This window comes from Camelus dromedarius, chromosome 11, assembly GCF_036321535.1.
Source record: "Camelus dromedarius isolate mCamDro1 chromosome 11, mCamDro1.pat, whole genome shotgun sequence".
Taxonomy (NCBI): Eukaryota; Metazoa; Chordata; class Mammalia; order Artiodactyla; family Camelidae; genus Camelus; species Camelus dromedarius.
The window spans coordinates 69,436,446-69,463,420 of record NC_087446.1 but is presented as its reverse complement, the minus strand read 5'-3'; the positions used below and the strand labels follow the sequence as shown (position 1 = coordinate 69,463,420).

Genomic DNA, 26,975 nt, shown 5'->3' with positions numbered 1-26,975 from the left:
AGGTGTTGGGGCAAGGAATAGTGACTTTATCTGAAAAGCTGGCAGACCCAGAAGATGTCAGACTGGTTTCCTGGAGAACGCTCTTCCCCAAGTCAGAATTCATGCTCCTTTTATACTGCAAAGGGGAGGGGGTGTGGTTGGTTGTTGCAAACTTCTTGCTGTACGAATTGTTTGTCCTTGGTGTCCTTTGTCCTTGCAGCTGTCCATGTGGGTGAAATCATGGTGCCCCTGTAAAACCTTCAACAAAAATAAGGTTATTCTTTATTTTGCAACTTGAAACTCTCTACATAAGTGCAGAAGAGCTAACATCCTTAAAGATCAGAGCCCAGAGAATAGGCTCTCCTGTATATTTTAGGCTAAAGTCAACTTTCTTTCAAAAAAGGTGTAGAGCTAAGTAGTCTGAGCCTAGAAAACAGGGCAAAGGATTAAAGCCAAAGGAACAGATCCAACACGGAGTCAGATTTCTTCTTTCCTATTACAATTTCTTTTTCCATCTCATAAATAATTTTAGTAAGAAACATAAGCAATTTTGTATTTTTGCTTCTTAATAACTGATAAGTGGGCTGACTACATTTTTGTGAGCAGGGATGCTGTGCGGGCCTTGGGGTCTCAGCAAACTCTTGTTGAGTGTGGTTGACCCTGCAACATGTCTAATGCCCCCAGGAGTGTTGGTGAGGGTCCCCCCAGCCTTGGGCTCTATTCAGGAAACAGCGTATGGGCATTGACCTCTGGAGACCTCTTTTTCGTCTGCAGGAAATTTTTTCAGATACTGTGATTGAAAAATCACTCCAGCTGGGGATAATTTGGGAAAAAAGGAAGAGGAAAATTGTTTGGAGTAGAGTAGAAGAGAAATGCAGAAGTTCAGGGTGGCTGGGGGCTTGGCAGCTGGGCCTAGGGCGAGAGGGGAGCAGATGTGTGGAGGGGCCCGGCTCCAGAAACAGGTCCTGCACCTGTCCCCGCACCCAAGCCACACAGCTTTTAATTGGCCTGGGCCACTCTCCTGGCTGGATGTCACCCTGGGCAGAACCTTGAGAACTGAAGTTGACAGGTAGGCAGCACTCACCTAAGGGGTCACTGAGGACTTTGTTCAAGTCCACAGTGCCTTTTCTGGTCATGTGTCTTCACTTGCCCTTTATCTCAGGATCTGAGGAGCAGGAGCAAGGAACTCAGGGAGAGACATCTGACTGTGTTAAGAGAGGACAGACAGAGTGATACGGGAAGCGAGGACAATCGCAGCAAAGTAAAATGACTTCACAACTATTGCATCAGACCTGCAGGTGTGAGAGAGCCTGAGCCTGTCTCAGAGTGCAGGGGACAAGCAGAAAGGAATGGTAAAATTTCCACTGACAATTGAAATTTTGCAAAATAGCCTGCTACTTTTGGTTGTATCACTTGAATGAATGCAGGTGTGTTTCTGTGGGCATTTATAGGTTCACTCAACCCCACCAGCCCCTCTTGCCCACATCAGGGGTGGGTTTTCTCAAGCACAGTGCCCTTCCTGCTTTGGGGGGCCACGCTGCGTGTCCTCGCCTGGGGCCGGGCTGCTGCAGGGCACTGAGTGCCCGAGGCGCGGCCTGCGAAACACGACAGGAACACCTCTGCTCTTGACTGAGGGCCTCCTTTTCCCCCTGCAGTGTTAGAATGCCGGTGACTCAGTTAGAAGCGTGCATCCAAGCGGTTCTTCCTTGTCATCACCATCTGGAAGTGGAACCTGAATCTTCTGAATTTCTCCAGAATGTGGTTTACAATCACCTTCGACAAGTGGTTGTGTGTCCTCTTACAAGTGGAGGTTTTACTGCCGTTTTCCTGGAACTTACTCACCACTAGTCCATCTGATTTTTCTGTGCTAGGATTCAGTATGGCCTGCTAAAATATCTGGAGTCAGATCTTGAAATCCTGATGAAGAGGATTATTTTATTTTTTATATGATAGTCTTTTACTTTCAAAATTCAGAATTTTCTGTTCTTTCACTTTTTAGGGTGGATTTGGAGAAACAACTTTGCTCTTGCTGTCCTTGCGACCTGTTGCTTTATGCCTCTAACCCGTCTTCTGTCACTTTTTAGGCGGTTCTATTCGTGACCCTGTCCAGGTTGTTCATATTATAAAACAAAAAGTCTGTGAAAGTACAGTTCCTTTTATTCTGAAAGCATTCCACAGAAACCACTGAAATCTGGGTGTGGTTTTAAGAAGACAGAAGTATTAGAACATGTACTTGCAGGTTGCTAGTGCAAAATCCCCAAATCAAAAGTCTAGTTAAATATCTAACATCTTTCTAATCTACCTTGGATTTGTATGGATAAGTGAAGCAGTTTGCTAAGAACTCAAGACCAGGGTTAGAATACAGGCTTGTGTAGCTCAGCAGGTCCTCCAGAGGTGATGCTCTGCCAGAGGGTGGGGCTGAGGGGAGAGGGCGGGTCCTCCCCTCCCTGAGCTGATAGTTTCATGGCAAAGACCTTCACCAGGTGAAGAACTTGGAGTTTCTTCTAAGAACAGTGGGTTTGAAAAGAGTCTTAAAAGCATGGGAGTGACAGAATCCCATTTGTGTCAAGTAGGGAAAAGTGGCTGGGGGGCCACTGGGAGACTCATGATTCCATGTGGGAAGTATTTGTGGCTTCCACCTGAGAAGTGGGACGGTCAGTGGGAAAAAGCGAACAGATTGAACTCATGTTAGATGGTAAAATGAAAGGATGAATGATGTCTGTGTGGGTAGGATGGAGTAAGGCCAGGGTTTTTGGGTGGATTAATACGGTAAATGATGGTCCTGCTGTGCTCTGAGGAGGGGAAGCTGCAGAGGGAGTTCTGCGGGAAAACTGATGAGTTCAGCTGTGGGTAAAATGAAAGGCTGTTAGATGTGTGGTCTGGGAGTTCAGGTGAGAGCCAGTAGTGGGTAGGGGGCAGGGGAGAGAGACCTTCAAATCATTTTACCTTGTGAATATACAAAAAAGTGTGAGTAATACACTTATGCCTCTATATTCTGGATTTAAAACCCATTAACATTTTGCTATATTGACTGCAGAGGTTCTTAATTCTTTTAATACAAATAAAATAAATAGAAGCAAAATAGTGGAGTTAATGAAAATCTTAGAGTTGACGTGTGTCCTTGTATGTATTTTGATACCTCATCTGTTTATAACCATAATCTATTAAAAGTTAAGTAGTTTAGCATAAGTGTTAAACAGAGGGACGTGACACACTGTTGGGGGTTGAAGCTGATCTTCTCGGGCAAATTATGTCACCTCTGTGCCTTAGATCCATCTTCTGTGACTTCCCCCGGGCCCCTCATCACAGCTGATTTCCTAGATTAGAAGTTGGGAGGGAGGCTGCTGTAGGGAGAGAGAAGTGGCAACTGCCACGGACCCTGACGAGAGAGACAAAAACAGATTAAAGCCGATAAACTGAGTACAAACAAATACCCTCCAAAGAGAAAGAATCCCAAAGTCTTTTGAGCCACTTAGCATAAGGGAAACAAAACCACGTGGACCCAAACTTCTTGAGTATGTGAGTATTGTGGGTGGAAATGTGTCATCCGAATAGATTTGAGAAAAGGTGATTTAGTTTCCCTTGATGTTTCCGGTAAGGATGGACAGCAGAAGGGAAACCCCCCCGCTTCAAAGTGAAAGCTGCTTTTTTGTGTGAAACTGACCAAAGGTTGGAAAGCAGTCATCATCAGTGCTGGCAAGTGAACAGCCTTCTGGATTGGGTGGGGCACCTACTGTGACTTCCTGGTGACCTGCTGGGTAGGGGCTGGGAGATGGGCAGTAGTTCTGCCTGGTGACCCGGGCATAAACCTGGGCTCTGAAGCTGCTGGTCTGACTAGCAGAACTGGGCACAAGCATTCTTAATGGGGCAGCTCGGGATGTGGCCTGGGACACCTGCTATGCTGAGGGCGAGAGGAAGGCTCCCTTGAGGGGGTGTCCTGCAGAGAGTGGAAAAATCCACCTGCAGGGACGGAAGAGCCTCTGAGCAGGGTGCCGGATACACAGGCATGACTGGCCTGAGCACGGAGGGTTCGGTGAGCCGGAAGTCATACAGTGGCCGGAGCAGCCTTTTTCCTGAGAAACTGGAGGGAAAAGATGTTGAAAAGGCAGCCTGCGGACAGACCCTGTGGTGGGTTATCAGTGACCGGAAAGGACTGGTCAGGCAGGCACGAGAGAACCCTGTGAGCATCCCAGATGGGGCGTCACGCTGAAGGGAGGAGCAGAGTTATACACTTTGCCACTTATTAGCTGTGTGACTTTGAGCAAGATCACCCCACCTCTCTATATATATCTTCATCTGTAAAGTGACAGAGTGACAAGCTCGTGTCATCAGAAGGCTTAGTTTAGCTCTGATCCTCTGTGTCCAGTACTGTCAGTGCTGCCCTGCAAGGTTCTGCAGCGGCTGCTCTTACCCTGAGATGGGAGGGCGTAGAGGGACATTGTAGCACACGAAGGCAGGAGGGGGGTGCTTTAAAAACAGACATGTAGCCGCCTGCAGCTGCAGACCTGCAGGCAGTTTGATTGATGGTTCTGGAGAGGACTTTGGAGGCCTTAGCATTGTCTTAAGACTTGCTTTCCCTTGGGGACCCGGATTGCCTTTGCAGATTAATGTTGAAGGTTTGAGCTTCTGGAAAAGCTGCTTTCAGAGATGGGTATATATGTAACATATCGTCTAAAATAAAATGCTTTTATGTAATGTGTGGGACTTTGCAGCTGTTGGGAACAGCTCTTTTGGCCTGGTCACGGAGGACACTAAGGGTCAGCAGAGCATGTGGGAGGGCAAGAAGCTCGCAGTGCTGCTGCGGGGTGTTCTCCCCAGTAGGGTGCTCTGCTGAGTTGACTCTTCTCTGAGTTTGGTTTCCGGATGAGCAGACAGCAAATTATTGAGTTCTGGTGGGTTTGTATAATGACAGGAAGAAAGAGGGACCCGTAGTTTTCTGGACTAGGACAAGCATTTTGTTCTTAATCCAGTGTGTTTCATTGCGGATTTGATGAGTTGTGTCTGTTCTGGATCTGATTTGGGCTAATCTGTATATTTGGAAAGGAACCGAGATGGAATTATTGCAGACACCTTGTTCTTTAATGAGTCCTGTGCAAACATAAACACGGATGAAACATACGTTTGAACTTAGTGGTGTAGGGAAGGGTTTCTGCACGTTACAGGTGAAGGCAAGGCAGAATTCCTCTTCTTTGTGGGCAGGGAATTGGGTCCACCTGTTTTTTCTGTAACGGCTTCTGAGAGCAGTTTATGGTAATTAACCAGCATTGACAAATGGTGGCACACATTGCATTTAAGAGCTGGCCGGCTGCAAACTTGTGTATTGGACAGGTGGTTTTCACAGAGAAGTGATGAGGTAGATGGGAGAGAGAAGGAGCACAGGCATGGGCACCCCAGCTTCAGGTTTAAATCGGCATTTCCACACCATAGGAATTTGGAATAGAATGTAACCTCACTTAGCCTGTTGGTGAATCAGTAAAATGGGCATGATAAAATTCACTTCTTCCTGGGTTTGTTGTAAGTTGTGTCGACTGAAATAAATGTTCAGCATAAAAGTTAAGAGTTAAGTTTTATTCGGTGAGAGGACTCCAGCGGGGATGACAGCCTCTCAGATTTCTCTGAGGGACTGTTCCAAAGACGTAGGGGAGGAGCTAAAAAATATAGGAGCTTTACAACAAAGACCAGGTAGTTGGAACAATTAAAGATTGCTTGTTATATAAAGAAAACCAGATATCTCAATTTAAAGAATTTAGTGCTTTTATATTTATGGGAGGAAGCAAACATTAGGGCTCACTGAATTCATTCATTTGACAAGCACCTAGCTATCTAGGGCCAGTATCCTGTCCTTTCTTATACTGAGTCCCCTCAGAGGGCACCATTGTGAGTGGCTGCAGAGGCTGGGCTGCAGGCCTGTCCTCGCTGGGGGGTGGCGGCAGCCGCTGTTGACTTGGTTTCAGCATTCTTTGTTTACTGACATGGTTGCAGTATTTTCATACACATTGTAGTATTTTCGTTCACGGACTGATTATGGATAATCTGCAACCTTGGAAAGCAACCGAGATGGAATTACTGCAGTTACCTTCTAGTTTAATATGCCGTGTGCAAACATAAACACGGATGAAGCATATAAAAAAGATTTGGTGGTGTAGGGAAGGTGTTCTGCACACTACAGGAGAAGGCAAGACAGAACTCCTCTTCTTTGTGGGCAGGGATGTGGGTCCACCTGTCTTTTCTGTAGCGGTTTCGGAGAGCAGTTTATGGTAATTAACCAACATTGACAAACAGTGGCACACATTGCATTTAAGAGCTGGCCTGTGCAAACTTGTGTTTTGGACAGGTGGCTTTCATAGGCAAGTGGTCAGGTGGATTGGAGAGAGACGTAGCCTAGGCTTGGGCTCAGATTCAGGCTTAAATAGCCATTTCCTCACCAAAGGGCCTTGGACTAGAGTGTAACTTCCCTTAACCTGTTGGTGAATCTGTGAAATGTGCATGATAATATTCATTTCTTCCTGAGTTTGTTGCAAGTTGTAAACAATATTATAACACACATGAAGCACTTAACACACTGGCACTTAGCAGTGTTCACTGCGTCCGTCCGCCCCACTTAGCGTGTGTCAGAGCCGTAAAGGCAGCATGTGTCTGTTGAGGACGCACTGGTGGCCCCTTGAATATGTTGTGAATTTGGTGATTTCCTTTAATCCTTGTAACTGTATGTGCCATGGGCAGTTATTTTCTTGGACAGATGAGGAATCACAGGGTAAATAAGACTGTGTAATTTGCCCAAACTCAGACCATAATTTTGGGTGCAGGGTCCTCGGTTCAGCATGGGCCCCTGGGCCTTCTGGCCTCTCCGTTCAGCAGGTGTGGGCTCGCCTGTCTCCCAGCCCAGAATATCCAGCAGGCAGCAAGACATACCTGGCCCTGTGCTTTTTGAGCAAAACCCAGGAGGGGAGGCAGGTACTAAAGGGATAAACATAAAAACAGACGACAGCAAACTAATCAGCTTTGAGAAGGAAAGGAACACACCTCGCTGTGCAGAGATGGGAGCTTTCCCGTCTGGGCTGCTCTGGGGGCGTTCATCTCAGCTAAACAAGCTCTGCTGCTGCACCAAGTCAGGAAGGCAGGGCGCGTGTGGCCAGGTAGACTGAGCCTCGCTGATCGTACTCATTCACCATTAAGCGACAGCTGTCACGGGCACATAACCTTGTAGACAGATGTTGGCCACAATCATCACGCGCATTGCTTGGTAGTTGTATTGGCCCCACCTTTGAGATGAGGTCATTGAAACTGGGGAGTTTGCTGCATGCCCTTCTATACCTCGGAAATTACCCCCACTGGTCTTTTAACCTAGACTGGTGTGGCTGTCATGTCCCAGCCCTGTGAATGGCATCACGTAGCTTCTCCCAAGTGACCCAAATGACTGACATTGATTTTCTTAATTTGTAGGAAATGGTATGTGACAATAAGAGAAAATGGTAGTAAGAAATTGTTTGGAAAACTAGAACAAAATCCAATTCTTCCCCAGCTGGGGAAGGGTACCCAGTGTCACTCACTCCACTCACTGCCTGGCATCTTCTCCCTGCCGACTCCCTGTTCAGAAGCCACTCTGAGCCTTTGAAGAACATTTTGCCTCGTGACACTGTTGACTAGGACCTGCGACAACTCTGTCCCTGGTTAACCCTCTCTTCAATGCCATTTAAATTTTATGCAGGCTCCTCAGTTCAAATGTAAGAATAGACTCTTTAAACTTCTTGATGCAGCTCCTTAGTGAAGATATTGCAAAGGAAAACTAGCTAAAACCTGGGAGGTATGAACATAGTGACTGTAACCTCAGCACTTTGTGAAGTTCAGAATCAGAGGGATGGGAGACTCAGGAAAGGCTTAAGGTAGCAAGGGTAAAGTGAAAGGACGCAGGCTGTGAGACTGAAACATCTCGGTCCCAGCCAGCAAGGCACCGGCGTTCAGGATGGTCTGTGTGAAGAGCAGGGTTCTCACAAAGAAAGAAGAGGTGGGATGGGAAGGAGAACAGTTAGGTTTTTACTGGGGAAGGAAAAAGTGGGCTGAACATTTCCTGGTTGAACAAGAGGACTGTGACATGATGTTCTTGTATTTTGGAGAGAAGGGTTTTGTGGGGACAGGCCTAGGAAGAACGCTCTGTGGCTGGGGAGTCAGCACAACAGAGAACCACAGAGAACCAGGGCGACGCCAGGGCTGCTTCTGTCCCTTAGCTGGGGCCTAAGAACTCCCTTCACAGCCCAGTCCTGTTGATACAAGAAAACAGATGTGGGGCATGAGAAGGGCTGTGTCCCACGCATTAGTTGAGCCCCTGGGATTTGTCCCTCCAGATGTTGGTCTTTGGCTTCGTGTAGGAAATGATTCAAGAGCAAACAACTGTTGAGTAAAGGTAGATTTACTCAGAGAGATACGTTGAAAGCCAAGAGAATCGCCACGAGGTGTGGGGGTTGGGTGCTCAGATTAAAAGTAGGTACACACTCCACAGACAGAGTGTGGGCTTTCTCCGAAGAGGAAGAGAGAGGGTTGACCGCGAGGCGGCGCTGTGTTGCTTGTTTTCTTGGGCTTGGTGGTTTCATATGCTAATAAGTAGAAGGACCAGCCTAAGGGCAAGGGGCTGGGATTCCCGGGGAGTTGGCCATTTCCCACCCTGTGACCTTTTGTGGCTATCCTTGGGACTGCCATTTTGCCTGGGGGCGTGTTATTAACCATGTTACTATTACAATGGGTGTATAATGAAGCTCAAGCTCTGCTAGAAGTTAAATCTCTTCATCCTGAGCCTCAAGGCCTATTGGAGGTTGAATCCTTCACCATTTTGATGTTAATTGCTATGGCCTTCCTTGAATGGCTGTGTTCTGCCCCCTTCCATCCTGTCTCACTGTGATGACACAGAGAGAGCAAAGGCCAGGCCCTGCCTGTGCTCCTGCATTTAACAGGGGGAGGGGTGGGGTGGGCTGAGGATGACTGAGTGGTGAGAAGGTTGTTTCAGATTTTTGCACGTGGGATATGGGGACCTTCCAGCAGCCACCGCGGATTTATCTCTCGGGCATTATCGCTTGTGTCACTCATCTTTTTCTATTTTTCTTAAAATATTTAATCTAAATTTAATATCAGGGTTTTTTTATGAAAGAAATTTATCGTTTTCTTTTCTTTAGGTCTCTTTTGGGGGGTTAGGTAATTAGGTATATTTATCTGTTAGTCGATGCCCTGGGGCTTTAACCCGGGACCCCGTGCATGCTAAGAACACGCTCTACCACTTAGCTCTCCCGCCCGCCCCATCATCTTTTTCTTTTTGCTTTAATGTTACAGAAACCACAGGCCAGCGAAGAAAAAAGCACCACTCGGAGGGTTGGAGTACTCAGATTTATTTTGCCAGCGGGCTCAGAGGGGCTTCTGCTCCGAAGCTCTCAGCACCTCCAAGAATTGCACATGAGGTTTTATAGGTTTAATTACAAGTATGGGGCTATTAGCTAATAAGGCTCAAACAACAAAAAGCAAGTAATCAGTACACTGGAGCTTATCAATTTGGAACAGATCACGTTACTGACACATGTTGAGACTGGATTTACGAGTTAGCTTGTTAGCCCAGTAAACTAACACTAAAATCAGATTTACGAGTTAGCCCGGCAGAACTTAGATCACTAAAGCGACACTTATCACACTTAGATTTATGACTTAGCTCGTTAGCCCAGCTGAGCTTTTCCTTCACATCAGCTGCCAAGAATCTTACAGCTGAATTTCTAGTAGGCCTTTAACACTTACCCTGGCTTAATGGCATCCATTTTTATGACTTTACCTCCCCCTGGTTTCATTTAATTATTGAATCTCCATTTTCTCTTCACTCTCACTTTGTCTATTTGTTGTTATGGTTTTTAAGCTGTGTTTAAAAAAATTGTTTAATTTCTCTTTTAGCAGGAGGCTGAAAGTAAATAAATATGTAAACAAACATCACACTTTAATGCTTTTATACATTCTAAGCTGTTTAGTATTTACTTAAAAACCAAATTGCCTACTAAAGAGATAACATTTTTAAATTATTTTTTAATTTTTTATAAAGGTATAGCTGATTTACAATATGATATAAGTTTCTGGTGTACAATAGATGCACAATTTTTAATGTTATGCTCCATTTATAATTATTGTAAAACATTGGCTATATTCCCTGTGTTGTAAGTTACATCCCTGTAGCGTGTTTATGTTACATGGAGCAGTTTGTATAAGAAAGTTGGTTATCGCAGAGTCTGGGGCATGGCTGTGTCTGACCCAGGGTCACCGTCACCCTGCCTGTCAGAGCCCAGGCTCTCACACCTCTCTGCAGGGGAGCGAGTGGAGGCAGCCTTCATCAGCGCTGGCACCACCCTCTGAGTGGCAGTGAAAGCAGTGACTGTCTGTGGACGTGCAAAGTGTTGTTCCAGGAGCTTTACTTGCACTTCTGCATTTAATAATTAAAGCCCTCCTTTAAAGAATCCTTTTATGTTTTTAATGAATAATACATTTTATTTTGATATTGATAGATTTCAAACCTCGGGAAAATTTACAGGAGTAGTACAGTAAACGTTTAGATACAGTTCATCTAAAAGGGCACTATTTGTCCTTTTGTGTCTGGCTTATTTTAGCATAAAGTTTCAAGGTTCATCCATATTGTAGCCTGAATCAGTACTTTATTCTTTTGGTTTGATAATATCCTTTTTCTTTTTTTTCCTTATTGGTCTATTTAAAAATATTTTCATTGAAGTCTAGTCAGTTTATAATGTTGTGTCAGTTTCTTGGGTACAGCAGAACAATTCAGTTATATAGGAACATACCTGTATTCATTTTCATATTCTTTTTAAACATAAGTTACTATAAGATATTAAATATATTTTCATGTGCTATACAGTATAAACTTGCTGTTTATTCTATACATAGTCAGTATCTGCAAATCTTGAAATCCCAAATTATTCCTTCCCACACCCTCTCCCCTCTGGTAACCATAGTTTGGTTTCTATGTCTCTGTGTCTGTTTCTGTTCTGTATATAACTTCATCTTTTTGTTTCTTTCTTTTTTGTTTTTTGGTTTTTGGTTTCTTTTGATTCCACATGTGAGCTATCTCATATGATATGTTTCTTTCTCTTTCTGGCTTACTTCACATAGAATGACATTCTCCAGGTCCATTCATGTTGCTGCAAATGGCATTATTTTATTATATTTTTATGGCTGAATAGTAGTCTATTTTACAATTATACTAAAACCTCTTTATCCATTCATCTGTCAGTGGATATTTAGGTTGTTTCCATGTCTTGCTATTGTAAATAGTGCTGCTGTGAACATTGGGGTGTAGGTGTCTTTTTGAATTAGGGTTCCTTCTGGATATGTGCATAGGAGTGGGATTGCTGGGTCATATGGGAGGTCAATTTTTTGTCTTTTGAAGAACCTCTATACTGTTTTCCACAATGGCTCCACCAAACTGCATTCCCACCACAGTGTAGGAGGGTTCCCAATTCTCCACAGCCTCTCCAGCATTTATTGTTTGTGAACTTCTGAATGGTGGCTATTCTGACTGGTGAGAGGTGAGACTTGATTGCAGTTTTGATTTGCATTTCTCTGATAATGATATTGAGCACTTTTTCATGTGCCTATTGGCCAATTGTATGTCTTCATTGGAGAAATGTTTCTTTAGGTCTTCTGCCCATTTTTGGATTGAATTGTTTGTTTTTCTTTCTTATTACATGTAAATCTTTTTATATATTCTGTGAATTAAGCCCTTGTCAATCTCATTTATTGCAAATATATTCTCCCATTCCATAGGTTTTCTTTTTGTTTTGCTTAATGTTTCCTTTGCTGTGAAAAAGCTTGTAAGTTTAATTACATCCCACTTGTATATTTTTGCTTGTATTTCTATTGCTTGAGTAGACTGCTCTAGGAGAACATTGCTGAGATGTATGTCAGATGTTTTGCCTATGTTTTCTTCTAAGGGTTTTATACTATCGTGTCGACATGTTTAAGTCTTTAAGCCATTTTGAATTTATTTTTGTGTATGCAGTGAGGGAGTAGTCTAACTTCATTGATTTACATGCAGCTGTCCAGTTTTCCCTACACCATTTGCTGAAGAGGCTGTCTTTACTCCATTGTATGTTCTAACATCCTTTGTCAAAGATTCAATGACCAAAAGTTTGTGGGCCTATTCTTGGTAATTTTGTTTATCCGTTCATTTATGGATGGATATTGTTTGTAACTTTGGCTACTCTGAATGATACTGCCATGAATATTGATGTGCAAGATTTTATGAGAATATGTTTTCATTCTGTTGGCTGTACAGTTGGTCCGCCATATCTGTAGTTTCCACTTCATGGATCCAGATGGCTGTAAAGGGACTCGAACATCCTTGGATTATGTTATCCAGGGTGGGGGGTTCCTGATCCAACCCCCCGAGGATACTGAGGGATAAATCTATATGTAGGAGTGGAATTGCTGAACAATATAACGCTAACCTTTTGAGGAAACACCATAATTCTCCAAAGAAGCTACACCATTGTCCCTTTCCACTGGCTGCATATGAGGTTTCTCTGCCTCCTGAACGACACTTATTATTGTCCATGTTTTGATTATAACCATCCTAGTGGGTGTAAAAAGCGATCTCATTTTCATTTTGATTTGGCTAGTGATGATGAGCATCTTTTCATATGCTTATTGGCCATTTGTATATCTATTTAAATCCTTGGCAAATTTAAAAATTGGGTCTATTTTCTTGTATTGTTCAGTTGTAAGCATTTGTTATATATCCTGGATACAACTCTCTTATTAGATACATGCTTTGCAAATTTTTTCTCCTATTCTGCAGATTGTCCTTTCACTTTAGACTTTTAAATATTAAAAAAAAAATTCTTTATAGGGGAGGTAATTAGATGTATTGATTTATTTTATTTTTTTTGCTAAGCACGCACTCTATCACTTGAGATACCCCCTCCAATGTCATTTCACTTTCTTGATGATGTCCTTTGTAAGAAAATGTTTTAATTTAGATTAAGTCCAGTTTATCTGCTTTTTTCTTCTATCACTTGTGCACTTGGTATTGTATCTAGGAAACCAAAGCCTATCCTAGGTCCACAAAGATTTATACTGTGTCTTCAAATAGTTTATACATTTAGTTTTTATGTTTCTGTCTGTGATCCATTTTGAATTAAATTTATTTGTTATATAAAATATGGGGGTCCAGATTCCAGATTCATTCTTTTCCCTGCAGATACCTTCTTTTCCCTGCAGATACCCAGGTGTCACTTCACCATTTGTAGAATAGACTCTACTTTCAATGAAGTGTTGTTGGCACCCTTGTGGAAAACTGAATGTAAATGTAAGTTTTTTCCCCCTGGGTTTTTATAGTGTCTCATAGATTTATTAATCCAAACTTATGACAGTACAATACTGACTTGAGTACTATAGCTTTTTAGTACCCTTTAAAGTGAGTCCTCCATCTTTGCTCTACTTTTTCAAGATTGTTTTGGCTGTCCTGGGCCCCTTGCACTTCCATATGAATTTTGGGATCAATTTTTTCAATTTTTGCAAAGAAGTCAGCTGGAATTTTGATAGGGATTCCACAGAATTTGTAGATCACTTTGAGGAGTCTTAACATTTTTAACAATATTGTCTACCATTCCATGAACATGAGATGTCTTCCATATATGTAGATCTTGTAAATTTTATTTTGGTGATACTTGAAAATATTCAATGTACAAATCTTGTAAATTTTTGTTAAATGTATCTCTCATTTAATTTTTAATGCTGTTGTAAATGGAAAGGCTGAGCTTCTTAAGGGTGGGACTATATATCAATTTGTTTATTTCTAGGATTCCCACACAGCAAATACTCTAGGTTTATATTTGCTACATAAATCTATCCACAACTCTTCTGACCCCCATGTTATAAGAAACCAAGACTCACGTTAATCTACCTGAACACCTATCTGGAAGTGAGAAATGAGACCCTTGGTTGAGGCTTTGTGCAGTTGATACTGAGAGCTTATTCAGGATGGCTTCATCTTAATTTCTTTTAAACAAACCTTTTGGTGTATTTAGTCAGATACATTAAGAACATGGCCTTTTGATGTGCAGAGGAGCTAAGACTATATTTTTCAAATAATTTCGATTGAGAGTGTTGTTCTTTAAATCTAATTTGCATCAGTCTTTGAAGATTTATGTTTCAGGAGCTTTGACTAAAGAACACCTGTCTTTATTCAATAACGACAACTAAATGCTCAAGCAACATGTAAGAGTTTGAGCAAACTGCCCCCTCCCCGTAGTGCTGGTTGGCTGCAGCTGTAACTGAAGTCAGCACTTACCTCTCCTAGTACACTTGTGCTGATCTGCTCAAAGGGGTTCGTCCAACAGTTTGTCAGTCTGTTGGAGAAAGCCATAAAACATTGATTTAAGGTTGCTGGAATGCAATATATTCTTATTAATATTAAGTAAGCACATATTGAGTGCTTACTGTATGTTGGGAATTGTCCGTCAGCCTCACATGAATATTATTTCTCTTAAAACCTAACATATTTCCTTGTTATTCACACTTTACAGATAAGGAGACTGAGAATTATGTCTTCTCTCTTTTGGGGGGAGCTCATTATCAATGACGGGAAGTTGTAAGGAAAAAGATATTGATTCATCCTGAGAAAATATTTTTCTGAGAGTCAGCAATGAAGAGGGTGACCACTGAAGAGGGTGTTCATTGTTCGACTGAGACGAGCCCCGGGTTGTACGGAGTCAGCATCCCTGTCCTGGACACGGCACGTGTAGGGCTGTGTGGTGGATGAGGCGGTGAGGCCACGCAGGGGACGCGGATGCCGGGCCGTTGGGCTGTGCTCAGGCCGGTGGGGCTTTCTCCTAAGGGCAGTGGACCGTCATTGACAGATTTTTAGTAGGGGAGAGGGGTGCTCTCGTAGATCACTTTTGTCTTGTAGAATGCTTAGAAACATTTAGAAGTCTCGGCAGGAGGTGATGTGATGAGTCAGAGTAGGGTGGCTGCGAGGTGTAGCAGTGTTCACTTTTCAAGTGGTTTTCAGTCCCAGGTTTGTGGCTCAGTAGCTGTGGCACTTTGGATGACGCACTCAAGGAAGAGAAACAATTTATCTAATCAACTAAAGCAGTGATGTACCGACTTCCCAAGACTGCTGTGGAGATCCAGTGAGATTACGTGTGTGCAGTGTGCAGCGTGGTCCCCAGCACAGAGTCAGTGCTGAGTGAGTGCCATTGAGTACCTGGTAGGACAGGTGTGGTTGGTGGTACTCCATGACTGAGGAAATCTGGGCCCTGAAGAAGGGGTCCAGTCACATCTGTGAGTGATGGGCCTGAGCTGGGATAGGGAGGGAGACCTTATCCCCCGACCAGGGGCCCTGGGCAGGACTGCTATTGGAGGAGAACCATGAAGTCCGCTCTTTGCAGGTGGAGTTTGAGGTGCCCTTGAGACATCTAAGTGCAATGTCACGAGCTCAAAGAGGAGGTCTGGGCCCGGCCTTGCATTTTCCTATAATCTCAATCCCTGAGGATGCTGAGGTTTGATCACTGAACGTGAAGACATACTTTACATGACAAGTGAATAGTAGTATCATCTCTGTCAACAAAGCTCACGTCTCTTTATTCATCACTCACTTTGTTAATTGGGTACTTACAGAGCTCACTTTACCGCCCTCACTTGGGTTCAGGCTCCACAGTAAAGAGCTGGTGAGCCTCCCTCTTTTCCAGAATAAGACACATTTAGCTGGTAGCATTCTGTACCTCGCCAGACTTAGAATTTTAGTTTGTTGTATTAATTCTATTTTCTGTTGGCCATCTCCTGACAGGAGAGACGTTTTACCTCATGATCATATTTCAATTAGCTGTTATTGAGAATTGCTGATCTGATCCATAGTGTATGTATTATATTAACTTTGTACAGTATTTATCATTTTTCTGTCTTTGTCCTTTAATTTTGTATGCCCCTTCAATGTTATATCCTATTTGGGGCGTTATTTTTTTTAATTAAAAAATGTCTGTTAGCAGTTAAGAAAACAAAAACAAAGAAAAATGCACATGATATCTAAATTTAGAAAATATTTAGTGTGTTTTCTGTCTCGGCAATGGAGTGTTCTAGAATCTCGTGAAAACCTTCATTACACAAGTTCCTTGAAATTCTGATTAAGAAATAAAACCTTCCTTCCTCATCTTTCAAGCTGCACAGCTAATTGTCAAGAAAGTGAGGGGAAATCCTCAGAAGCCAAGACAAACCAGAAAGCAGGGATTCTGGGAGATAAGCGAGCCTTAGAAGCCCTGGGGTGCCTGTTGGCTCCTGAACTGAGTTTTAGTTGCCCTGACAGGAGGGCAGGAGGTGAGCCCGATTCCTCTCACACTGGGAGTTGGATGGCTGATCATATGTAAGGGCAAGCCCATCCCGAGAAGCCTGGTTTACTAAAGGTTGAACTAGGAAAAAAAATCCTCAAGGCAAGAAAGTAAGGAATGTCAATATTTTTGGAAGAGGGGAAAAATAACAAATCCAAAGTAAGGATATAGTTTAAAGCTGTTCTGGCATGAGAGTGACCACAAACTCCTGGCAGAAAAGCACAGCTATTCCTGGAATGAGAAGTTGTGTTTTGAATGGATCAGTGAACAGCCATTCCGAAAAAGGCCTCCAGAGTATTGCGGATCAAGATACTTGACCGCAAACCCCTCTCTTCCAAGGGTCATTTAAAGAACCAGAATTGTTTTAAAGGAAAGAAGCCACAATCATATTTCTATTTATTGACATTACTATATGCTAGGAATTCAGAGGTAACTATGTGAAGGAAACTTATCATAGAAGCTGTGGATGTGCCTGCACGCGGGACATTTCACAGAAGTGACCGGACTTATCTGCAAACAGAAATTCCTGCCAAGGGACTCTGCCCATTCCCAGGGGAAACATTGCTTGCAGACAAGAATGTTTATTAGTTCCTCAAAAGGAACAGGCCTGGGAACAGGAGAGTCTCATTGTAATTAAGATAAGGAAGACTTAGATGTAGTGCACATGCGTCAACGTAAAAAATGTTTACTCTCTGTGCTTGGCAAGAGTTACTCCTTTGTGTAGATGGTATAAAAAATAAAGGAACCCGAATCTCGGGAGACATTTTGCACCACAGCAGCTCTGTGATTCATTTCGTCGGCAACAACTATGGAGTTGTCTCCTATTTTATGGACCTTACTTTCTCTTTGGGGAGACAAACTGACATAGTCGGGGAGCTTGGTAGAGGGAGGTGTTAGTCTGTTGCAATTAGCCAGGAGAGGAGATTAAGAAAGCAGTGAAGGGTGGGTGAACTTTTTAGCTGAGGACAGACAGCCTTGTTCAGTTGACTTTTAATTGCAGGCTCAATGAGTAGTCACTGGAGGGAATAGATCTTACGGAGGATGGACTTAGCTCAGGCCTCTTTAGAATGGACACGTGAAACTGGAGAAAGACAGTCAAATCTGTGAAGACATTGAAGTTCACTTGAACGTGCTGTATCCCTGAGCCAAAGATCGGACAACTAGAAAGCACTTCTTGAGGACAGAGGAGTGGTTTTTAAGGTTCTCCAAGAATGAATCCCAGGGAACCGGGATGGCCAGTTGTCAAACTGTGACTTTGCAATTTGGACGGTATATCCACCAAGGTTATTGGCATTTTATGGGTTTCCATTTCTCGTTAATATATGTCAGGTGATGAGGATGTAGACACACGTGTTTGACAACTTTTCGAGGTGACTTTGGGTTCCTGCCTAGAAGCGCGGTCCCAGCTGTGGCTGCGTCAAACATCTTGCTGCCCATCCCGCTCCCCGGCTCCGTGATCACTGCAGAGTCGTCCCTTGTTAACCTGTCCATCTCCTCTGTGACATCATAACCCATGAAAATACCGGAGCGTATTAACTTGGCTTTCTTAAAGTCAAAGGAACAGATCTACTATGGAGTCAGATTTGTTCTTTCCTATTTCAGTAGTGCCATGGAGAAGGAAGTTTGGGCAGCTTTTTGTAGGGTCCTGGAGGATTTCTCTCTCAGCGTCTGGGTGCCTGTATTGAAAACTCTTCATAGCTGTCTGGCGTGCTGTAAAACCACTCCACCTGTTTTGCCCTGAAGAAGTGTTCGGTTTATAACTCATCTCTACTCCTTGGAAAACAACTCAATAAAAACTCATTTGGTTTTCCACCAGCCATGGGCAGGGGTGAGGGATAGCATGTTGCTATTTTATAAAATAATAAAAATAAGAAGAATAAGAATAAGAATAAGAATAAGAATAATAAATAAAATCTAATATTATTAATAAAATCAATAATAATATTATTAATAATAATAAAATTAATAATAATAAAAGAAGCTTTAAAACAGCACTGGGCACATAGGACAGAGTCAATAAATGCTTCCTGGCTGAAATCAAATTGATGGCTCAGTGATTCCATGGCTGCTGTATTTGCTGAGCTTGTTACTGTTTTGCTCCATTACACTTTTTTTAAACTGAAAAAGAAATACATGCATATGGTTAAAAAGAATTCAAACAGCACAAAAATACACAAGTGAAAGAAGTTTTCCCTCATCCGCTGTTCTTCCAGCCGTCCCTGGTGATGCCACTGTTTACTATCCTTTGTGTGCTTTTCCAGATATGCTATGCACATTCCCACCTATGTATGTAAATTCCTTTAAAGTTTTAGTTATTTTTAACTTAAAGGGATTTAAATCCTCAAGTGGCTTCTGCCCCGGTAATAGAAAAAACAAAACTGACTCCATATTAGATCTGTTCCTTTGACTTTAACCCTTTGCTCTGTCTCCTAGGCTTCATCTTGCTTGTAAAACAATGCTGCCTAGAGCCTGAAATATACAGAAGAGCCTAATCTGAAGGCTCTGACCTTTAAGGATATTTAACACTTTTTCATTCATAAAAAGATAACAAATTACAGAATAGAAAATAACGTTTGTTTTGTTGGAGGTTTACAGAGATTTGACCCAGGCAGATAGCTGCAAGAACAAAGGATTCTAACAACAAGGAATTCCTACACCAGGAAGATTGCAACAACCAAGCACGTAGGAAAGAGCCTGAATTCTGACTTGGGGAGATGGTTTTCCAGGACATTATTTTGCCATCTAGCTCTACAGAAACTTGCTTTTCCATGCCCCATCAGCGGGTCTCCCTACTTATTGGCCTGTTCTTCACTGAGGAGAATGAATTTGGACTCGGTAAGACTCCTATCTACCTAGCAAGCTGGGCACTGGAACTGAGGACAGCTCTCCCACACCCAGGAAACTACTGTGAGCCCTTGATGGTTCCACTTGGGTTAGGTGTGTTTTACCCAGGAGGGATGGGACTATGCACCAACATTCAAGCAGCCTGCTCTGACTGGGGCTCTGATCTTGTACCTCCCGCTCCCCGCAAGGCCAACACCTGGGACAGTGGAGCTAAGGCAGAGATCGTGCCTGCCTTTTTCCCAGCCTGTAAAAGGGGAATATGTACACATCCCAAGGTAGTTCTGAGAGACAACACCTGCTGGTGCTTGTTTCCCAGAGCAACAGGAAACCCAGCTCCACGTGGGGACAACGGGTGTGAACCCCGTAGGGGTTCAGCAGAGGCATCGCCTGGAGGGCTGGACCAGGGAGGTAAAACTTGAGCTGCGGTCCTTGAAGGGTTACAGAATGATACAGAGTCAGGTCTGCCGCCTCCTTCGGGGTGCCCCAGAAGGAAAGATTTTTCTCTACATCTCTGCTACGACCCTCCCCTCTCCAGATCCCTACCTACTCTCTGCTCCTCCTGTCCATCTGTCTCCCTCCACTTTTCCCCTCCTCTCCTCCTCCTCCCATCTTCTCCCTCCCTCGATGCCCCAGCCTCTATCACAGAACCAAGAGAGGATCTCTGGCCCTCCTGCGCATGCGCAGTCGGTGCCAGCTGGACCGGGGGTTGGAAGCCCCAGCTCCGAGCTGGGAATCGGCCCCAAAGTCTTCTCAGCTCTGTCGACCGGTAGGCCTTTAGCTCCTGCCCGGGGCCGGGGCTTCTGGCTGTGGAAATGCAAGGTGGGGGGTTCCCGGGAAAGGGGTCAGGCGTCTGCGGGAGGGCGGTCCTCGCGTCAAAGGCCACGAGGGCGCGAGTCAGCCTGTGTTTAGCTGAATTTCTCGGGCCAGACCCCTCTGCCCGCACCACCTACCCCGGCGCCCTGGCCACAGCTGTCCAGGGCCAGGTGTGCACCTGCCGCCTCTCGCCCCAGCCGGGCTCCCCTCAGTCCGCGGCTGGTGACCCCTTCCCCTCTCCCGCCCACGAGTCCTCTCCTCCCGGGCTTCCTCTCCTTGGCCGTAGGCTCGTCCCTGCCCCTGGGAGGGCTGTGTCCCGGGTGGGCGGGTTCTGCGGACCCGATCGGGGGCGGGCGGCTGGGGCTGGGTCTGGCCTCAGAGCGGGGCTGCAGCCCGCGTCCCCACCCCCGCTTTCCCTGCCCTGCGACCCCGGGGCTGCCCTCCTCTCCCTTTCCAGCTCCCTGAGGACGAGCTCAGCTGCATGCGCGCTGCTTCCCGGGCTTAGAGCCTCAAGCTGTAAAGCCCAGTTTCTCCAGATGGAGTCTGGAAAAGTGAGCGCCAGTGCTGAGGGAGTTTCCGTCTCCCCCCTCAGTGTTTCTGCCCCAGGTAAGTACCTTGAACACTTTCAGGTGTTATGATGGAGGTGCTTGTTGATGTCAGGTGTTTTTATAGTGCCAGGGATTACAGTGTTGAAAGCAGGGCTTGGTTCAGTTAAAAATGAGCTGAAGGCATGAGGCTGTGACATGCTCCTTCCTTCCCTCTCCCAGGGTGAAACGTGTGACCGTCGATTTTAAAAACATAGTTACAGTCCCTAACTAGCCCAGCCCAGCTAGTGTGTGTTAACAGGAACAGCACCACCAGAGGCGTTGGAGACCCAGGGACATTGCAGTCCTAAAAAGCTCCTGGCACAGTTTAGTTTGTTTTGGTTTTTTGTTTTTCTTAAATTGTGGGGTAGACTAGTTGTATAGAGGGAAAAATAATTGTCAAGGAATATTTTTTCATATAACAGCTTTATTGTGATATTGTTCACACACCATGAATTCCACCCATTTAAATGGTACAATTCAGCAGCTTTTAGCATATTCACAGTGGTGCAACCATTATTATTCCAGAACGTTTTCATCACTTCAGAAAGAACAGTGGAAATGAATGACCTATCCACCCCTCCCCAGTGGTGGTTCTAAAGAAGTTTCTTGGCTGTTCCTGACCATAAATTAACTTGTTATATTCCATGAAAAGTCTGGTAGGAATTCTAATCAGAATTGCATTGAATCTGTCTATCGAAACAGGAAGAATAATTGTCTTTATGGCATAAACTTCTTCTACCCTTGAATATATCTGGGACCCTATCTTTTCATCTCTCCAGAGCCTAGCCCATGGGATGTCCTCACTAATTGTTGGGCTTGTGAATGATGAGATTCTATACATCATTAGATGTCACTGTAGCTTTTCACAGAAGAGAAAAGTAACCTCAGTGAAGCCAAGTGACTGTCTGATGGTCAGAAAGAGTGACAGTCAGTGCTGGAGTGATCCAGTGGACTTGGTGCTTGTAACCAGAATTCTCCACCACCTACAGCTAAGGGGATAAGAGTGTTCTTTTATTTTATCTTAATGGCGTTGATTTTATTTGTACTTATTTTTTAAAATTATTTTTAATGAAGTGTAGTCTATTTACAATGTTAGTTTCAGGTGTACGGCAGAGATTCAGTTATAAACATATGCATATGTATATAAATATGTTTTAGATTGTTTTTAGCACAACTCATTACAAGAAATTGAATATAGTTCCCTGTGCTATATAGTAGGTCCTTGTCATTTATTTTATATTTATTAACGTGTATCTGTTAATCCCCCTTTTCCTGCCTACTAACCACAGTTTGCTTTCTAAGTCCATGAGTCCTTTTGTAGCAGCACCATTTTTCCTAGTAACATACGCTGGTTGACTGCTTTCAGCTTCAGGAATTCCATCTTATCTGTGGGCACTTTTTTTCTGGTGGGCCTTTATGTGGTTTGCACACGTAAAAGAGATTTGTACTTGGGAGAACTCCAGGCCTCGTGTAGTCCCTGGAACAGAGTGCCCACTTAGTTGATGCTTGAACTGGGGAAAAAAGCAGAGTAAATGTTGGAATTTGCACTATGGTTGAGACTTCCAGGTTTCTATAACCTGTTTAGCCCACCTTAATACTGGCTGCCCCCATACTGGGTAATTTGGTGGAATTTCATGGTATGGTGGTGTAGAGACAGGGCCTTGTATGCTTCTTCTCTTTCCTTTTTCTAACACTCATCCTCCTGGGCCTCCCAGATCCTCCCCCAGCAGTGCCCAGGGTGGCATGATGCTGCGCTGAAGCAATATTTGTTAATAAGGCCCTTTCCTCATCTCTTCTGAACTTCCGTTTCTTTCTCTGCACAGTGAGGGCTTAGACTAGATAAGTGCTTTTCAGTTTCTTTTAAAGCCATGTTTCCTTTGAGAAACAGAAAATGCAAATCTCTCCTCCCATCCCAACCCTTTAGATTTTGATATGTCCTCTAGGGAGTGACATAGCTCTTTGTGGAAAATTGAAGTTATTGTGATTCCAGATGGCACAGAAAAGACTCTTCAGAAATTTATTGCAGGGAGAGGGCAGGAAAGGGGCAGCATGTCACAATTTCTAGTGTGAGCCCTGGAACAGGGGCTTGGGTTTAAATACGGTGTCTGACGTGGCCTCTCTCTAATCTTGTACAATATGATAAACTTCTCTACCTCAGTTTCTTAATGTGTCAAGTTGGGGTGATAATATTTTAAGGCTTTTGTGAAACATTATACACATAAGCCATCTGTGTCTCGGTAGAAACAAGACCTGCTAGGGATTCAGGGATTTCTTTAAAAAAAATCTTGTCCATAGCAATCTGTCGGTGTGTATTTTGAATTACCTGGAGGGTGAGGGTTGAGTCTAAAGTCCATCGTGGGACAGGTGGCCCATAGTTCTCTGTGCCCACAGATTGCCCCCTCCTCCCCAGTCCTCTTCCTCAGTCCAAGATGAAGTTCCCTAGTAGATTTACACAGAGGTCTTGTGGAAATGGCTTTTCATTTTATTGTTTCACCAAGGAGGGCTGCCATCATGATCTCTGTGGTCAGGTTTTGGTGACCTGAAGGCTATGCAATTGGGGGTTTCTATTAAATAAAAAAATATTACAAATAGAAAATTAGAACAAGGGTGGTGACAGGGGCTCTTGGAAGTGGGGACCATTAACTTTGTTAGCTTCAGGTGCAGTGGCCTTTGGCCACGAGGACCCTTCCTCATGCTCTGAAGTTGGAGGGACCAGTGGGTTCTGTGGGAATGTTAACTGAGTGTATCTCATGGGCTAGGCATTGTTGTACTTGTACTTTGTGTTCCTTATTTGAGACAATGAGCTCATTTAACCTCAATAGCCTCTTTAAAATATTAGACTTTTTATTTTGAGATGTAATGTAGGTTCCCCTGTACTTGTAGGAGATAATATACGGAGGGCCTATGGACCCTTTTCCCAATTTTCCTTAATGGTTCCATCTTGCATAGTTGGGGTACAATTCATTACTGACTCACTAACCCTTTGAGGTTTTTGTTATTGCCCTCATTTCTATCTATGATTAAACTGGGGCTTAGAGAAACACACAGGCCTGCCCAGGTCACCCACATGTTTAGTGTGTAGTCGGGTGTAACGTGGGCTTGGGATTTCCAGGAAGTACCATTATGATGTTCTGTGGCAGGGAGCAGCATTCACTTTGCTTGTTTATTCATTCATTCAACAAACATTTATTGAGTAACCTCTGTCTGTCAGATGCTTTCACAGGCTTAACTGATTCTTCAGCAGTACTGAGAATCAAGTATTGTTTTGTTTTTTTAATCTGAGAAAATTAGCTCTGAGAGTTTATAACACCCACCAAAGGAAATATAGCTCATAAAGGAGGGATAGTAAATTTGTACAGTCCCCCCTCTTTATGCAGGTGGTACCCTAGGCATTTTACATTTGCAAACTTCCATAATCCAGATATATTCTTGTAAGGCAAGGATTTTTTTTTTAAATTGAAGTATAGTCAAGTTTACAATGTTGTGTCAATTGCAAGGTGTTTTTTGAGTTTTGAATTAAAAAATATTTTTTGAGAAGGGTAATTAGGTTTATTCATTTGTTTCATTTTTTAAAATGAGGTACTGGGGATTGAACCCAGGACCTCGTACATGATATGTATGTGCTCTACCACTGAGCTGTACCCTCTTCCCCAAGGCAAGTTTTCTTATCCATTATTCTGCAGTTTAGGAGTTCAAATAAATTGGTGTTGAAATCCAGATCTTTTGATCCTACTGCGGTTCTTTTCTTCATAATCTGCTGAAGGGGGGTGGGGAAAGCATTTCCTTTATTCATTTCTTTATTCCGCAGTGTTGAGCACTGACTTTGCATCAGGGTCTTGCTAGGTGCTTGGAAACAGAAAACAGGAAATGACCCTTCTATGCAGGGGCAGGAAGCCTAGACCAAAAGCTGGGTAATGTGATCCGAGCTACGGTAGCCGTGTACAGACTCTGAGGAGAAACTGTACCCCCGGCTTTGCTTGTGCTTCCCTTGCCTTCTGGCTGGTACACACCAGGTCACCGCATCCCAGAGGCGCCCGCAGCTCACAGCACAATATTTACCTTGATCTCCTCTCCCCTCTCGGCAGGGCCTGCAACATGAGCATCCCTGACTACGTGCAGTGTGCTGAGGAATACGAGACTCTCCCCGTGGTCGTCCAACCCATGGGGATCATTTCAGAGGACAATTTCTTTTGCATCTATAAACGAATCTCCTTGGTGAGCCAGATCACCCCGTGCGGCTCCCAGTGGGCACTCTGTATCCACTACAGGCACCACTATGCATTCGAGAATGCGTGGAGTGACTTCCAGACACACCGCACGGTCGTGGGCCTTGTCACCATGACCGACTGCCTCTCTGCCAAGGCCTTCGAGAAGCTCCATGTACAGAGGAGCTGTATGGCACCACGCTTAATGACTCTCAGCTCTTTGTCTTTGTGCTGCATGGATATGTAGCCGAGCAGCCACGCACCAACATGGCCTTCAAACTACGAGGACTGCCGGGTGGTGGAGAAGAGGATCGAGGACTTCACTGAGTCACTGTTAATCTTGCTCAAGTCCAAGTGGCTGGATGGGACCCTGACAAGCCTGGGGAAAGGATCCCCGTCCTCTGCTCCTTGTTTGAGAAGGAGAACTTCATGGGACTGGACACAGACAGCAGGTAAGTCTACCTGTAGGCCCGGCCACCCTGGCTGTGTTCCGGGTTCCTTCCCTACATCCAGGAAGGGATCAGCAAGGAAGAGGGCTGTCTTGTAGCCAAGGGCGGAGGGAGGTGCAGCCCGACGGTTTACAGACATTTGAAATTGAATCTGCCTTTTTTTCAGAGAGATTCTTTTAGGGTCAGTGTGGAGACTTCCTCCCGCTTTTCAGCCAAGACCCCTGGTGGGACCCCTGGAGTTGCTGTCCAATAGAGTAGCCACAGCCACTGATGCTATGAGCACTGGGGAAGAGGCTGGTCTGAGCTGAGATGTGCTGTAGGTCAAATGCACATCAGACGCTGAGACTTGTCTAGTAAAAAGTATGTAAACTATCTTGTTACTTTCATATATAGATTACATATCAAAATGATAGTATTTTACATACAGCAGATTAAGTAAGATCTGTTTTTAAATTAGTTTCTAGTATCTGTTTTTTTGTTTGTTTGATTGTTTCTTTGTTTACCGTTATAATGTGGCAACTGGGAAGCTTTCTTTACATGGCTCTCAATTCAATTTTGTTAGGCAGCCTGTCCTGGGACAGTCTCATCCCTTTGCTTATAAATGAGATGCTGAATCCCGAGAGGCAGAACGAGATGCTGGTTTAGCTGTGTCTGGAGCCGGTGTCTCCTGCCTCCCAGGCCCAGCAACTGCTGGGTTCAGGCCCTCTCTTCCTCCCCGACAGCCAGCATGCCAATTTAGGACATCAGAAACACCTCCAGGGAATTCCGGATGAACTCCTTATGCAGGGAAAGGCGTATCACGGAGTAAGAGACAAAGCAGGGAAAGATTCATCCTCACTTTGTCCCTGTGATTAAGTCAACGGCCCCACTTTTGCCTTGGAAGTGCAGACGAGCTCTCCTGGGCTTACTACCTCCCCACCTTATGCTCTGTTTCCCCGTGTATCTATCATGCTTTCCCTCGGGCAGAAGAGGTGAGATGCATTTGCCAAGAGGTGGTCCCCCTTTGCTGGGGAGATTGAGGGAAGATGTGCCCCCACGGCCTACGGCCTCGGGCCTTGAGTCTGGAGGGCGCTTATGGCGGTACCACAGGTGACGGTCGGAGGACCTGGCACAGGCCCGCTCTGGAGGCAGTGCTATGTGATTCTTGAACTTACATAAGATCAAATCCTACTTTCTGGTTGTTGGTAAGTTGGAGGAGAAGATGCCAGAGAATTGATAAAAAGAAAGTCCAGACCAGCCCTGTGAGTGAGAGGCACAGGGGGCCCGAGTCCCACCTGCGTGTGGTGCCTGGTGGGCTCTGGATGAATTTTCTGTTCCTCCCGGACATACCTCTATGACTTTAGTAAGGTGTGAGACATGTAGTGGCCATGATCTTTATTTGTCCTCACAGGGCCCTGTGATCTACACGTCCGCACACCCTTCTGCTCCTTGGGGATGAGGTGGCAGGTTTAGGTGTCTGGGCATTGCTGTGGGCACAGCTGCCAGCACCGGGCTACACCGAGGCTGGCTCCGTTCACCTCACATGTCACCTCCTGCTTATCCCCCAGGCGTCAGTCAAGGTAGGTGCATTGGTGCAATGTAAGCAGGGACCACCTTCTCCCCCTGGACAGACTGGTGGGTGAGCAGTGGAAGCCTGGAGCCCTGCCCCAGCCCCCAGGCCAGTGCCTCCTCTTTTGTCACAGGAGGCACTGGTGACATTTTTGCTCAGCAACTGCTTGGCTCTGGGTCTGCGGACCCACCAGA

General features: G+C 44.5%; 1 pseudogene; it reads left to right on the top strand.

Moving 5' to 3' along the window:
* The first annotated feature begins 1,704 nt into the window (after positions 1 to 1,704).
* The window catches only part of LOC135322434 (trafficking protein particle complex subunit 9-like), an 82,211-nt pseudogene continuing 56,940 nt past the window's right edge, over positions 1,705 to 26,975 (top strand).